Here is a 15294-nt window from a genome sequence, read left to right on the forward strand (position 1 = left end):
GGGCAACTAGGTCAATGATTATGTTATTTATTTAAGTGGTTCATACTGGGAACAGAACAGATTTTGGAGAGGAAAGTAAGAGTTTAGTCTTGGGCATTATGAATATTGGAATCCTATTATTAAACAATTGAGACAAGATGCTTAGATGTGGCATGCAGCTGAATAAAAGAGCCTGGAATTCATAGCACAGACTGGGACTGGGGATCTACATGTGGTTGCCTTTAATCTACAGAGAGTATTTGGACCTTGATGTTGGAGGTCTGGCCTTGGGAGTGAGTGCACCTAAAAAGGCCTAATGTTGAACCCTGGGGCACTCCAAATTTGAAAGATCAGAAATTGGAGAAGGCCCCAGCAAAGAAGACTTAGAAGGATGTGTTAGAGAAGTAGGTGGAAAACCAAGGGGGGTTCAGAAATCAAGTGGGGAGAATGATTTATTCAAGGCTGGGTGCATTGGCTCATACCTGTAATTCTAGCACTTTGGGAGACTGAAACAGGAGGATCACTTGAGGTCAGGAATTTGAGACCAGTCTGAGCAACATAGTGAAATCCAGATACTATAATAATTAAAAAAAAAAAACTTAGCCAGATGTGGTGGTGCCCACCTGTAGTCCCAGCTAGTCAGGAGGCTGAGGCAGGAGGATTGCTCGAGACCAGGAGTTTGAGAGTGCCCACTTGTTATGATCATGCCATTGCATTCCAGCCCGGGTTGAGGATGACATTGCTTACCTTGATAAGAGCAATTTTAGTGGGATGGTGAGAGTGGAGCCTAATTGAAGACAATTAAGGAGAAAATGGGTTGTGGGAAAGTGAAAACAGACATGAATGTTTTGTGTTATCTGTTACCTCAAGTTTTTAGAAGCAGTGGATATAATGGTTAAGAGAATAGGCTCTACAATCTTAGACCTCAATGACTATTCTGTGTCATTTGTAAGTCACCTAACCTCTCTAGCTGCAGAATACTCACCTATAAAGCAGAGATAATAGTACAATCCATCTCAAAAATTTATTGTCATGTTTAAATGAGAAATATGAGTAAAGCTTAGCATGTCACCAGTCCATAATAAATGCTCAATAAATATTAGCACCATCACTAATATAAGCAAAATATTGGTATAAGTTTCAAGGTTATACATTGTTCATTTGTCTGAGGGTGCTGTAAGGTGGCACTTATGACAGAATATTTATAAAGTTATGATTATCCATTGACAGGGGAACAGAGAAATATTACAATAAAAAAGTTTCTTACCAGTTAGAAGCCCATGTCTCCCTCATCCTCAATCCTCAATGATGATTCTTACCTCTGCTCCTATATAGTACCTAGTATTAAGTATGGTCCTGAAAGAGGGCTTCTTTTCCATCTATATTAATTTTTTTTATGGGATATGTCATAATGATGGAATAGCCAGGTAGCAGGGAAATGGACAGGGAAGAAATGGCTGCTGAAGGGGTTCTTGGGGATTATGGTAGGTCAAAAGAGCTGAGAATCATGGTAAGACTTGGAGACTAGACCAAGCTGCTTCAGGTAATATGTGGATATACCACTTGTATAGTAAGTAACCATTGGTCTTGTAGTCAGTTATCATCTGCTTTTTGCTACACTGGCATTCATACATGGCTTTTCTTACCAGTTGAGAAGCCCATATCTTCCCCTACCTTCCACCCCCAATGATGATTCTTACCTCTGATTCCACCGTACCTAGTATCAAGTATGGTAATGAATGAGGACCCTTATCCATGCATGTTCTGGTGTCCCTAGAAAGATGCTCAGAGGGAAAGATAAACAAGGTGAGAGTCGTCTGTATGTGAGCAAATTAAGTTGGCTACAGAGTCATTCTCTGGAAACATGGAGCTAAGAAACTCTCATCTTTAAACCTGCTTATCCTGCAACATTACAGCATCACCTTGTCCCACAGAGGGTTACTGCTGATGGTTCTCAAGGAATACTGATTGCATACCTTGAAGATAGCAGTTTCTTATATGTATGAGCTCATCTGATTGGGACCAGTGGCCAAATAATTCTAGGGTTATGCTGACTTAGGTCAGCAGTTGGCAGTGGGAACTTCAAGGCAGAGATGATTGTCTCCCTGCTTGGCATACCTTGACTTAATAACCATAAGTATAAAGTTCATTGGTTTTATGAGATTTGTGGTTGGTGCTTGTTTGAAAAATGTGTGGGAAGCCAAGTTGGCCTAACGGTGGATAGAAACATGCTGTGGATGTGCTTTCTGGGCTGGCAAGTTCACTTGACTAATGGTGGAAGTGAAGTAGAGAGAAGCTAGTGAGTTGGACTGGCAGCCCTGCCTGAACCCTGTGGGCTTTTCATCCTCTGGCAAAAAGTCCATGTGTTCCTGGTGATGTTCTATAGTCTGGATGATAGATCTTTCTAGGGTTTTTTCCCCCTTCACAGGCAGGCGGGTTAGAAGACTCCTCGGCACAATACAACTGACCTTAGTTTAGGAAGAAAATATTGGTTTAAGTTAGGAAGAAAATATTGGGGCAGAAATTCATTTTGCCAAAGAAAGTATGCTAGGAATGAAAGCCACCAATTTGGGGGTACATCCCATAAACTAAGCACTATATTTCCTTGACATACTCTACTCAACCTTATGAGATAGGTATTAGTATGCCCATTTTATGGATAAAACAACCCATTTGTACTAAATTAGTGGCAAAGACAGGTGAACACAATTCTGTTTAATTCAGAAATTTGCAATCTTTCTATCATTTCTACTAAAGTCCATAGTAAATAAATCTGCTCTTGTTGTTTTTCTGTCTCTAACAGTTTAATGTGAAACCCTGCTTGGGATAGGATGATATGTTCCAGAGTGTGGGCTTTAAAACTAAGTTGCATGGGATCCATTCCAGCTCTTCCTCTTAACAGATCCTGCATTGATTAGTTCACGTCTCTAATTCTCAGTCTATTCAATTGCAATATATTGCTCATATAGAAGCTACATCACAGGGACATTTTGAAGATTAAATGAGTCAATACATACTAGCACTTAAACACTGGTGTATAAGATGTGCTGAATAGATAGTAGTTATTATTATCCAAAACATGTTTTCTAGAGCTGACATTCAATGAACCTAAAGAGGTTATACTGACCTTGTCAGAGGAGAGACAAAAAGCTCAGGCACTTCTCCATGAAGCCTGCCTAGTAATGATTTTTGGTCAATAATACTGTTCCTGATTTCCACATCTTCCCATTTTCAGAACTTTCATACTCCGGAGGCAGCATAGTAGGAGACAAAGACATTGTACTTGACATCAGAAGACCTGGGTTTGGGTTCAGGCTTAAATCACAATTAGTAATTGTGTGACCTGGGTGGGTCACTTTATCTTTCTTTCCAGGTTTTAAATTTTTTTATTTTTATTTTTATCTGCACGGTGAGCAGATGGGACTCCCAAATCTCTAGGGCTCCTTGCAACCCCTAAGTTGGGTGAATACCAAACAAAGAAGTCGCTTCAATTCTCCAAGCTTTTGTGCTCATCTGTACTGGAGGGCTCCTGATACCTTTTCTGTCGCTGAGAGACTTGGTGAGAGTGAAAGTGTTTGGTAGACTGTGACAGGCTATGCAAATATAGGGTTGCTCCTTATAGGACTGTTGTGAGAATTAACCCTGAGTAGTACACCTCGCTATGTGTGCATTGATACAGGTACTTTTCTCCACATTTTGTCATATTTGCCTACCCCACACTGGGTTGGGTGGATCCACCTTAACAAGGTGTAGGGGAACAGGAGTGAAGGATGGTGATGTGGTGCTGATGGTGGGAAAGCATCTTATTGGTTAACAGTGGTACATCCCAAACACCAATTACTGTCACTGCTTCTAAGGCTGATATATTTATCAGGATGAGTTACAAGGAAATATATGTAACCGGCGAGCGAGGATGCTGCACGGTCACCCCCTGCGATGTAAAATATGAGAGTCTAGGAGAGGCTGTTTTATAATTCATCAGGTTCTGCTAGTGAGTTCTGTTGGAGTCTTAGTTATAAAGGCAAGTGTGAACCGGACAGCAGACGGGAAAACCTGGCACCAAGGAGACGAAGAAGCTGCCTTTGGTGCCTCCTGCCTCCTCCCTGCTTTGTTCCAATAATTTTGTGCTCGGTAAGTTCCCTGGCTTTGCTGCTAATCGTTATTGTTGAATAAGCTTGGCAAATGTATCCGTAGTTTGGAATATGCACTTGCTGTCAGAAGTGTGTGTCAGTGTTTGGGCTCCTGACAAATTCCACAATTTACTTTTAATGAGCAAAATAGCTTAAAAGATGAAACAAAACCTGACAAATCAATTATTCACCTTGATCCTTGGAAGGCTGCTTTCTTTGGTTGCTAAAGTTTCTCAGGTTTCATTCTGTCAGTTTCATTTCTTGTGTGAGCTTTGAAAAGAACAAGTCTCTTTGTCAGAAAATTGTTTTTCTTAGCTGCCAGAAGGAGGTATGTACAGGGTGGTTTGTCCATCCCTACCCCTCCACCCCCAACTCACTCTCCCCGGCGATCGGTAGATCTTAAAACAGAGCATTTGCCTGGTAACCAGCTCCAACCGAGCTGAACCTGTGCAAGGCAAGATTCAAACTGCAATCTTTTGTGTGAACAGAACTGAGGGGCTGTGAATAATTGGCATTGTGGAGATTATTGTGAAACTCAGTATGCCAGGCTGGGATCAGAATCCAATGAGATTTGCATTTGGCATGCCTGTTGATGATATGGCAGGGGGAGTGAAAGAAAAGACTGGATTGTTATGGAAAGAGCTGTACAACACACCCGCAGGACAGAAAATGCACAAGGCATGACTGGTGTGTGTGTGTGACGCGTGGCTCGCCGTTTTCTCTAGTTTCGTATCCCCACTAACAATTACCTGAAGCTGAATTTTGGTCTTCCTCTGGGTGTGCTCTGGGTCCTTGCTCCAGGTCCCGGCTCCAGGCAGGATGAGTGTTAACTCCTGGTCAGCTAACTGTAGGAAGTCATTTTCTTGTCAGGAAAGAGAATTGAAAGCTATACCATCCCTGACTCCTTTCTGTTGTGTTGTTTCGCCTCTGTCCAAATCTCATGGAAAGCAACAGCTTGACGTACTTTTTTTGCAATAGCAGATTTAACTGTGGTGTCATATGGCATATTATATATGGAGAGGAATAACAAGGACATTTTTCTGAATGTTTCAAGTGTGTCTGGATGTTGACATTTGCTTTATTTCACTGGCAAGAAGCTCCTGTGTTCTGAACCCATAACTGTTTTTCTGTCCAAAATGTTTACCTGTGCGTTTATACTTTCTCTTTAGATGTGCAATCTGTAGATCTGACAAAAACATCCTCTTTGCCCTCAAATAAAGCAACTCGTTTTAGAATCTCTTTGAAAAAAAAGTATGCATTTTTTTCACCAAAGCCTTAGTTTGTTCTCTCTCTCTTTAAAATAAGTATTTTGGTTATTGGTGCCACTACACTTCCAATAAAGTTATTTCTCCTTTCTTAGTATACTTTCTGATTGTACCAAAAACTTGGCAGATTTGGAATATGGAATATATTTTTTTCCAGGAACACATTTTTTATGCATCCTTCTTTTGTCCATAAATAGCTTTTCCATATTTTCCATTTCTCTGAATAAGTTCTGCTCAAAGAGTAGAGGAGTGATGTATTGTGGTTGGCACTTAGGGGTGTGTAACCTGAGACTTGTTTTCTAATCTACAATTGGCTACCCCATGAGGAGTCTGTAAAATATCTTGTGATCAGCTTGTAGCCTGTAGATACAGTAATAATAATTAAGGTATGAAATTCAGCAAATCATTGCACATACAAACGAACATCTGCGTTTGATGGTCCAACCAGCCCATGACATTTTGTAAAGCTCAGGACACATAACTGAAGGTTTCAAAAAGTGGTGGTATATTGTAATGCCAAGAACAATATACTTGTAAAGTGCCTTTGAGACGTATTGCACATTAGCATTTTTTAAATTACACGCCAGACCCCACAGTTTATTTTTCAGTAGTATCTGTGTTTTGATTCAGTGTGATTATATGGAGAAACCTAGTAAACTGAGTTTCCTTTTATCTGGTGGTGGTTTTTCCATCTTCTTCACCCACCAAGGATGAGCTCTATTTATAGCAACAAAAGAAAATTTAGCATGAGTTAGTCCTAATTAAATTTGCAGCAAGACAGATATGAAGTGTGACAAGAACCCTCTGAGAGGGCACACACGCACAAAAACATATCTCAAAAAAGGGCTAAAAGCCAAACAGTCAAATGTTAATTTTGCCTATGAGACCCATATAATTTCCTTTGAGAGGTTGGGGAGGGATTTAAAGGAGCCGTTCAGAAACCTAGCTCCAGCAGGGTACAAATGGAAAGGACAGGGACTCTGTGCCCCCACCCAGTATTATCGTCATCTGCGCCTTACACTCCTTAATGGGGGAGGGGAAAGTTAGGAGAATTAAACCAAGTAGATACTTTAGATAAAGTAAATGGTGCACTGTTTAGCACAAAGCAGTACCCAATTAAGGTAGTCATTATTGTTATAAATTGCATTTGTATAGTATATTGACTCATTTTGATAGGTACTGATTTTGAAAGATGTATGCATGGTAAACAGGAAGATTATACAATTTTTCTGGTTAGAAGATATACTTCTTATAGCTAGATGATGTTTTGTTTTTGTTTTTATTTTGGAAACCTAGTGAAGACAGTTATTAGCATTCAGTTCACTTTTAACTAATTCCAAAAAATCACATCTCAAGTTCTTTCATAATTATTCAAAGAATAAATTTTATTTCAAATAGGGAGCATGGAAATAAACTGATGCCAAGTAATATATGACAGCTTGCTAAGTTACTTGCCAAACAACAATTAGGCCATAATTCCATCCCTGATGTTGCATTAAAATACTTGATAACACCAGTAAATATCATTTGCAATGTCTCAGGCACTGTGCTAAATGTTTTACATGCATTTTCTCATTTAACACTCATCACAGTCCTACCAGGTAGATTTTATTTTGCTTACCATTATCACATGAGGAAACAAGATTAGAGAAAAGTTAGTTTAAATACTGCTAACTTAAATTGGCATATGGCAGCACTGGGCTTTATGCCCATACCTGTCTGATTCCAGAATCCGCACTGAAACCACCATGTGGGAAATATCCAGTAGGATTTGCCCAGCTCTTCATGGTTCCATTTCGGAATCTTGGCCCTATATCTGCTTTGATTCCTCTCCTCACATATTTAATCTCTATCAGAGTCTAGGAACATTTTTTCATAAAGCGAAGTTGTTGCTTTCCTTTGCTGTCATTTTTGTTCTATACCAATTAAATCACATTTTCCTGAGTCCTCTTTTCTGTTCTCACCAAAGTATAAAACTTGGTATAAAAAAATATGAAACTTAAAAAAGTCAAATCTACCAAATCAAGGCAAGTTATCTTGAAACAGTACCACACTTTGCACTGAGCAAACTTCCCCTATAGCTCTGGTTATAGAGGAGTCTTTGGGTCCAGAGGATGGGCCCACTTAGTTCTTGTTCTTTCCCTTCTAGACCACATTTGAGGTAAATAGGACCCTGGCATTCTTTCCCAAGCATTCAGAAGCCCACTTCCAGGAGTTATGTAATGTGCCCACCCATAAGTCTCAGGGGGATACCAAGAGCTGCTGTTAGCATGGGACATGGAGTTGGGGAGGGGATGGGATGTTGTTGATCACAGCTTTGCACTCATGATCTGGATGTCTAATATCTGTATGAAAGGCCTTTTGTGGTGCACAAAGGAACAACGGGAACAAAGAGTGGCTGGTCCAAGTCTGGAACCCTCTGCTTATGTTCTTGTTCTAGGTCCCCAAAACACTTGAGTCGGCCTATCTTGAGTCGCAGAATGTTTACTTATATTCAAGAGTAGTAAAGCTAAAATTACAGTGAGTTGGTTTTGTGGGGCTCTTGTTTGTTTTTGTTTTTGACTTCTTTCCCCATTAAGCTGAAAGAAATCACTTGAACAAGAGAGTGAACAAAGCTAGGAAGATCTTAGACTAAAAGCTTTTTAAGTGACATTTTTGAATTGATTGTACGCTGGTCAATCAAGAATAAACACTGGCTTTTCTTCCAGTTCCAATGCATAGTCTGACTTTGAAACACAATTTCAGGGTTTCCGGGATTAAAACTTTCTGCTATTTGTCTTTTATGGCATTTAAAAGTACAGTTGCTAAGACAGATCTTGCTGATTTCATGTCTTCTTCTTATCTCTTGTCTTCATTTGTAGTTGTAACCCTTAGGGCTGGGGACTACTGGAAGGCTGCCTGAAGGATCCAAGTGGAACTCTGCTTTACAGGGAGCAGGGAGAGTCAAGTAAAGTAGAGATGGCTATGAATGACTTTGTGTGGCCTTATCCCATTATTATTAGCCTCTTCTTTTGTCCAGCACATCACTTTCCCACTCGTTTTTTCATTTTATGTTGTATCAGAGGCAAAGGCTTACCCAAGGAGAACTGAGACAACAAGTCATTGTAATTATTAAGAAGTTTTGAGTGTTTTTTTTTGTTTGTTTGTTTTTTTGAGTTGGAGTCTCACTCTGTTGCCCAGACTGGAGTGCAGTGGCTGCTCCTGGCCACCGCAGCCTCGACCTGCAGGGCTCCGGTGATCCTTCCGCCTCAGCCTTCCAAGTAGCTGGAACTACAGGCACGTGCTACCACGCCCGGCTAATTTTTTGATTTGTTGTAGAGATGAGGTCTCCCCAAGTTGCCCAGGCGGGTCTCGAACCCACGTGCTCAGGCAATTCACTCACTTCAGCCTCCCAAGGCGCGGTATTACAGGCTGAGCCACCAAGCCCGGCTGAGTGTTTTTTTTTAATGCAGTGAAAGCCATTATGCAATTAACATGAACAATTTTTGCTTTTGTTTTTGTTTCTGTTAGTCTTATTTTCACAGAGTTGTTTTCTAGGTGGAAAGGCAGATTACATCTTGGGAAGTATTTCCCACTACTAAACTTTGCAAACTTGCTTTCCCTAGCTATAAAGCAGACGTAGTAATTCCTGTCTCTCAAAGCTGTTGAAAAGACATAAATTAGAGAACCTATCTCTTTATTAGTATTAACTATTCTCACATTTATATGAAAGTACCTGACACAGTAAATACTTTACACATAGTGTGCCTACATTAAATGTTTATTGAATCTGAAAATACAGCAGTTAAATTGATGATTCTGAAGACTAATGTGTTGGCATGGTTATTTTGCCTAAAGGAGATGGTAGTAAGGATGGTACAAAGAGATTAAAACAACAAAAACAAGGCAACACAAAACTCATTGTTTGACCTATGCTTTTAAAACTCTCAATAGTGTATGCTTTGAGTAGTAGTAATCGCCATTTATTTTTCCTTTCTTTTTTATGCTTTATGTCTTATTTGAACTTTTGTAATAAATATGCATTGTTTATATAATTAGGAGAAAAAGGGAGAAAAACCACTTTTAGGTGATTGAGTTAGGGTAGGAAATGACTATTGTTATCTTTTGGACATTTAACTCTGTAGGTAGAGTCAAATCTAATATCAAAAACTAGACAAAATATTTGGGAAAGAGATGTATTTTGATATGAATAGTCCAGATTAGCTTGCTTTATATAGTTTTTAAATTTGTCTATTGTTAATCATTTATTAAACATGGACTGTTTGCCAAGTGCTCTGCCAGGTGATAAGACTACAAAGATGAAATATCTTAATCCTTGAATCCAAGAAGTTCATACTTCGATAAAAATAGGTAAATGAGCCCACAATTTTAAGTGTAATTCCTGCTCTGCCATGACAGGAACTGACAGGTAAGACTGTTTTCTGTTACAAGTAACAGAAACCATGACTCAAACTGACCTGCTCAATAAAGGGAATACATGTTGGTGATTGTAACTTAAAAATATGGCAGTAAAGCCAGCTTCAAGAGGTCTGATCCTATGGTTCACAGTGTTGTCAAGAAACCCATTTTGGTCTTGCCACATTGCTCGTCTTGTTGTTGGCTTCATTCCAAGACTTACTGTCTTCATGGTCCCAGGACAGCTGTCAATGACTTGTGGGCAATTTGATTTTATAGTCACATCCAGCTAGAAAGGGATCCTGGCAATGGTCCTTAGAATTCACTCCAAATGGACTGGCTTTTTTTCTACCCCTGAATATATCAGCCGCCCCATTCTGAAGCTTATAGCTGAAATCTGGCAGCTGTTGCTGTTAGTAAGGGTTGGTGGTGGTGATGGATTCTGGCAAAGCATCCTACAGTCATCTACAACTTGTGAAATGTACAACACATGATGTACAAATGTCTACTAGAGTTATACATCACATAATGAAGGCCAAGCATGTCCTTAAATTGACTTCCAGGATGAGTAGGGACTTGCTAGGGGATAAGAAAGAAGGAAAGACTTGGAGGCAGAGAAAAAAGAGCTTACCACAGTCACAAACGCTAACCAAGTAATTGTTCAACTCTTTACATTGGCACTATGGCTAAACCAGCCAGAAACCATGCTCCTAGTATCATGAACATTTTTCCACTAAAATTCCTGACTCCAAATTTAATTAACTACATTTTTAATTGTTTTTCCAGTTTTTCAGCATAGAAGAAGAAGTGACTAGACTATTATTTACTTTCTATTGGAAGTGTGCTCATATTGTTTACAATTCTCTGGCATCCAAATGCAATGATAAAACATGATTTTTTTGCTCATGAAGCTTGTCTTGGTGCTGTCAGTCCACCTACCTGAGGGGTATGAGCCTAAATACTCAATTATCTAGCTTCTTTCCAAAGAATACACCGTAATGGCAATAAACAGATGCAAAGTATATTTCCTCTTGCCATTTGCTTCTGATGTAGCAAATCTGTTCAGAAAATGTGCAGCCAGGCATGGATAAGTGGTCCCAGCTCAGCTGTGTCAGCGAGGAACCTGAGACTTCTGTTTTAAATCAGAAAACATTCCTGAATCAGAAGGATGCAGTGACCATGTAGAAAGTACTCCCCAGGGCACGGGCTTCTTACTCTTCGTATTAGACAGATCTTCAGTGCAGAGACAGAAGCACCTAAAAATTGTGGAAGTGTGCTAGATAATGTTCATTTAAAAGCACATACGTTTTACAAGCATTAGAAGGTACCATTATCTTGTGGTACAACTTCAGTTCCCCATGGCAAAAACCAGATAAAATCTTTGCCTTGGTTTTGCAGCTTCCTTGCACAAGTAGAGGAACAGTGAGATAAATTGTTTCTTGGCTGAATTTCTTTTCTTTTCTTTTTTCTTTTTTTTTTTTTTGAGTTGGAGTCTCACTCTGTTGCCCAGATTGGAGTGCAGGAGCCGCTCCCGACCACTGCAGCCTCAACCTGTGGGATCCGGCAATGCTTCCGCCTCAACCTTCTGAGTAGCCGGAATTACAGGCACGTGCTACCATGTCCGGCTGATTTTTTTATTTATTGTAGAGATGAGGTCTTGCCAAGTTGCCCAGGTGGGTTTTGAACCCGCGGGCTCAGGCAATCCACTCACCTCAGCCTCCCAAAGAGCGGGATTACAGGCTGAGCCACCGAGCCCGACTTTGGTTGAATTTCTTACCTCATCAGTAAATGTGTTGAGTTCCTGACAAATAGGGGATACCAAGGAGGTTTCAAAGAGACTAGTTCTGATACTCTAGTTGCATGCAGTGCTTCTGCATCCTAAAGTATTGCAAGACTTACATTATTGTTAGTAAACAGCTTCTACCCTGAGTGCTCTAATGCTCCTCTCCCAGCTGCTTCAGACTGGTGCCTCTCAGTCCCTTCCCCAGAACTGTCACACATCTCCATGACTGAGCAACTAAAGCATTAATGACTGGCACAGCTGGTGGTTAAATATTTTGATAGTATTTCTATTTATAAGACCTATCTTATATTTTAAGAACTTATGACTACAATTAGGGAGAATTACATTCAGACACAGAAATAATATGTAATTCAGTATTAGGATGTTTAAGACAGTGTTGGATTATTTTTTAAAGAATGAGAAAGGAGATAGTATTTGAAATTGTCTGGAGAGATTGGTCAAGGATTGGATAGGGTAGGAGTAAAGGGATAAAGGACAATGGCAGAATGTACAATTTTAAAATTTATTTATTTAACAAATAATAGCAAAATCTCCCATTCATTTGCTGCCACTGTGTGCAAAACACTTTGCGCATATTATCTCATTTACTTTTGGTAATAGCACTATGGAAATAGTAGAGAAAATGAGACTTGGTCACATAACGACAGTGATGGGAAAGCTCGTGTGTTACCATTGCCTTCTACATGCAAGACAGGTTCTGGCATGGTAAATGTGAAGGTGTATTTTTCTACTTGTATTGACCAGTAATAAACCCAAAGAAATATTGAATAAAAAAGTGCTAGTGGGCTTTCCACAATTAACAACATCATTTTAGAATGTGACTGGATAATACATTTTTATGTTGTTCTCTTCAGTTGCCTCAATACAATCTAAAGAGTAAAACATAAGCCATCGGATCCTAGCAAACTCTTCATTACAATTTTATTATCTAATCTTCCAATATTAGTCTTCTCATGACCTTTCCATAACATGGGACATTAGAAAAAGCATTAAAACCCACACGCTAAATGTTTAGCCTATTGACAAAGTGTTGCTTTCCATCTTTAAATGGAAACTGAAAGAGCAAGACTATTTGTTAGTGATCCTATGGCAAATATAGCTTTTTTTTTTTTTTTTTTTGAGTTGGAGTCTCACTCTGTCACCCAGAGTGGAGTGCAGTGGCTGCTCCTGGCCACTGCAGCCTCAACCTGCTGGGATCCGGCGATCCTTCCGCCTCAGCCTTCCAAGTAACTGGAACTACAGGCGCGCGCTACCACGCCCAGCTCATTTTTGATTTATTGTAGATATGAGGTCTTGCCAAGTTGCCCAGGCGGGTCTCGAACCCACGGGCTCAGGCAATCTGCTCACCTCAGCCTCCCAAAGCGCGAGATTACAGGCTGAGCCATCAAGCATGGCTCAAATATAGCTTTTTGTAGGTCTCCTTTCCAGCTAAGCCTTACACACAATGAGCATGTGTTTGCCATGACTAAAAATTATAGGGGAAAATATATGTTTATAGACTAGAACATGAGCATTGCCTCATTTCTTACTAAAATAACTCATAATGAATTTCTTGAAGGCAGAGATTTGGTTTCATTCATTCCTATATGCCCAGCATCTCACATGGTACCTCAACACAAAGGAGGCACTAAAAATGCTAGTTGGTAGAAACCAGTTGATACAACCTTCAAGCAATGGTGGAAACAATGTGAGATTGAGAAGGTGGAGAATGATATCTGGTGCTGAGCTTTGAAGATAGTGCAGGAGTTTACTTGTAAACTACTATGCAGAGAAGGATGTTCCTGGAGGTAGTGCATACTTAGCAATGTTTCTAAAATAAGTACACTCACAGAGTTTGTGTCTTTAAGGAGAGCAAAGACTCATTGTCTTTGCAGACTTTTCTTTCCTGGTATCTCATTTCTCTAGGTTTCTTTCCCTATCTACCTCCCCTTTGTCTTCCCCCCTTCCCCCTACTCAATCTATAAAATTCAAATTTCTTCATTAATGATTGGCAAAGGAAAAAGAGGCACAGGGGAGATGCTTAAACCTAACAAATTATAAACAATGAACCCTACTGTATCCTGTCTCAAACAAACTGTAAAAAATAAAACAGTGATACTGATGAGACAACTGGAGGTTTGGACACCAACTATACATTTGATGTTGTTATTAGTCATATTTTAGATAACAATATTATTGTGGTTATGTTAAAAATAAGCACCCTTATCTTTGAGAGCTGCACACTGACATATTCATGGATGAAATTATTTATCCAGAGGGAAAATGAATAAACAAGAAACAAATAAATATGCATTATTTGTTTAATTATTAATTCTCATCCTTGAAGATGGTCTTCTTCCTTTCCTCCCCACCAGCGGGGTCCATCTTGCTAAATTCTAAATACTCTGGGTTTATTTCTGTAGCTATGTTTATCTCATTCTATTATAATTATCTGTTTATGTGGGTCTCATGAACAGAGGGAGCTCATTAGTAAGGACATTTTTCTTTGTCCTCCCATTGACTGACTCATAAGAGGGGCTCAGTAATGTTAGATATAAGGGTGAAAAGAAAAATGAATGGATACAGACTCCCAAGTTTTACTTCAGGATGTATGATTCAAGCAGCAGGATTCCCTTGATTCCTCCAACATTCTTCTAAGGCTTATGAAACAAATCTCAGTTCATATTCTATATATGAAATAGCATTTGCTCACAACTGAAATCCACAAATGCAGCAGCCTAATTGAAACTAGATAATTCACACATCTTCATTTAATATTAATGGAATGCCATGTTGTGAGACTGTGTTCTTAATTAGGATAAGATAGCATTGTTCTAAACCTATTTAGTTGTCATAGTGATAAGGAAGATATAGAGAAAAACATTTTTGGGGGGGTACAAAGAAATTTTTAAATTAAATATAATTATCTGAATCTATTTTTTAAATGTAATTTATAAAAATTCTGAAGAGTCCTTCCTGAACTTCCTTGTTATCATCTCATGACAGCCCGTATGATCCTTTGCAGGTGTTGATTTTGTACCAATGAAAATTACACCTCTGAACACTATGGAAGTGAAAGACTAGAGGGAATTTTGTCATGTGACTTTATGCTCTTGCTTTTGATCCAAACCATGCTGAAGCAGCATAGACAAACAAAACTTTGCCTCATTTTTATTGTTTTAAGTAGATCTTAATCAAGTCACCTTATAGTAGTATATTATTATTGGAAATATTAATTAATGTGTATTCTCAAATTGTTTCCCAAGCAAATTTTTGTCCATATGCATATAGACAAAACTATCTGTTCTCAGAGTCCTTAGTTACCCTCCCAGGAGCAGTGCAATGATATAAATTCATGAAAACATGCATGACATCCCCTAGTGAACCCGTTTCACAGACCAGATGGAATTTGCTAGTTTTTTTTTAATGAAATGTCTTCATCTATGACAACACAGTGAATTTCCTTACATCCTAGCATTTCATGAATATGTGCATGTGAGCGAGCCCAAGGGAATTTTTTTCCCTGTGGTATAAGTAAAATTCCTGACATTGAATTGCAAATAAGGACTATATGTACCAAGACCTATCATGTTACCCACTAAGTATCTAGTCTATTATTGTGCCATCAGTGGTGAGTGTTATTTTTATTTCCATATGTCCAGAGCCTAGCACAAGGCCTGAAAATATAGGTGATCAATGTTTGTTGACCTTTTGTCCTGCTTTCTTCTTTACCCATGAGTCT

General features: G+C 39.2%; 1 protein-coding gene across 2 annotated transcripts in view; it reads left to right on the forward strand.

Moving 5' to 3' along the window:
- Positions 1-3842: 3842 nt before the first annotated feature.
- Positions 3843-15294, forward strand: part of DLG2 (discs large MAGUK scaffold protein 2) — a 217385-nt gene continuing 205933 nt past the window's right edge. For both annotated transcript variants that reach the window (XM_021716924.1, XM_021716925.1), the window contains exon 1: positions 3843-4110. The gene's annotated coding sequence lies outside the window, so the exon portion shown is untranslated. The remainder of the gene's footprint in view (positions 4111-15294) is intronic.

This window comes from Carlito syrichta, unplaced genomic scaffold (assembly GCF_000164805.1).
Source record: "Carlito syrichta isolate Samal-C Ts95f unplaced genomic scaffold, Tarsius_syrichta-2.0.1 Scaffold309093, whole genome shotgun sequence".
Taxonomy (NCBI): Eukaryota; Metazoa; Chordata; class Mammalia; order Primates; family Tarsiidae; genus Carlito; species Carlito syrichta.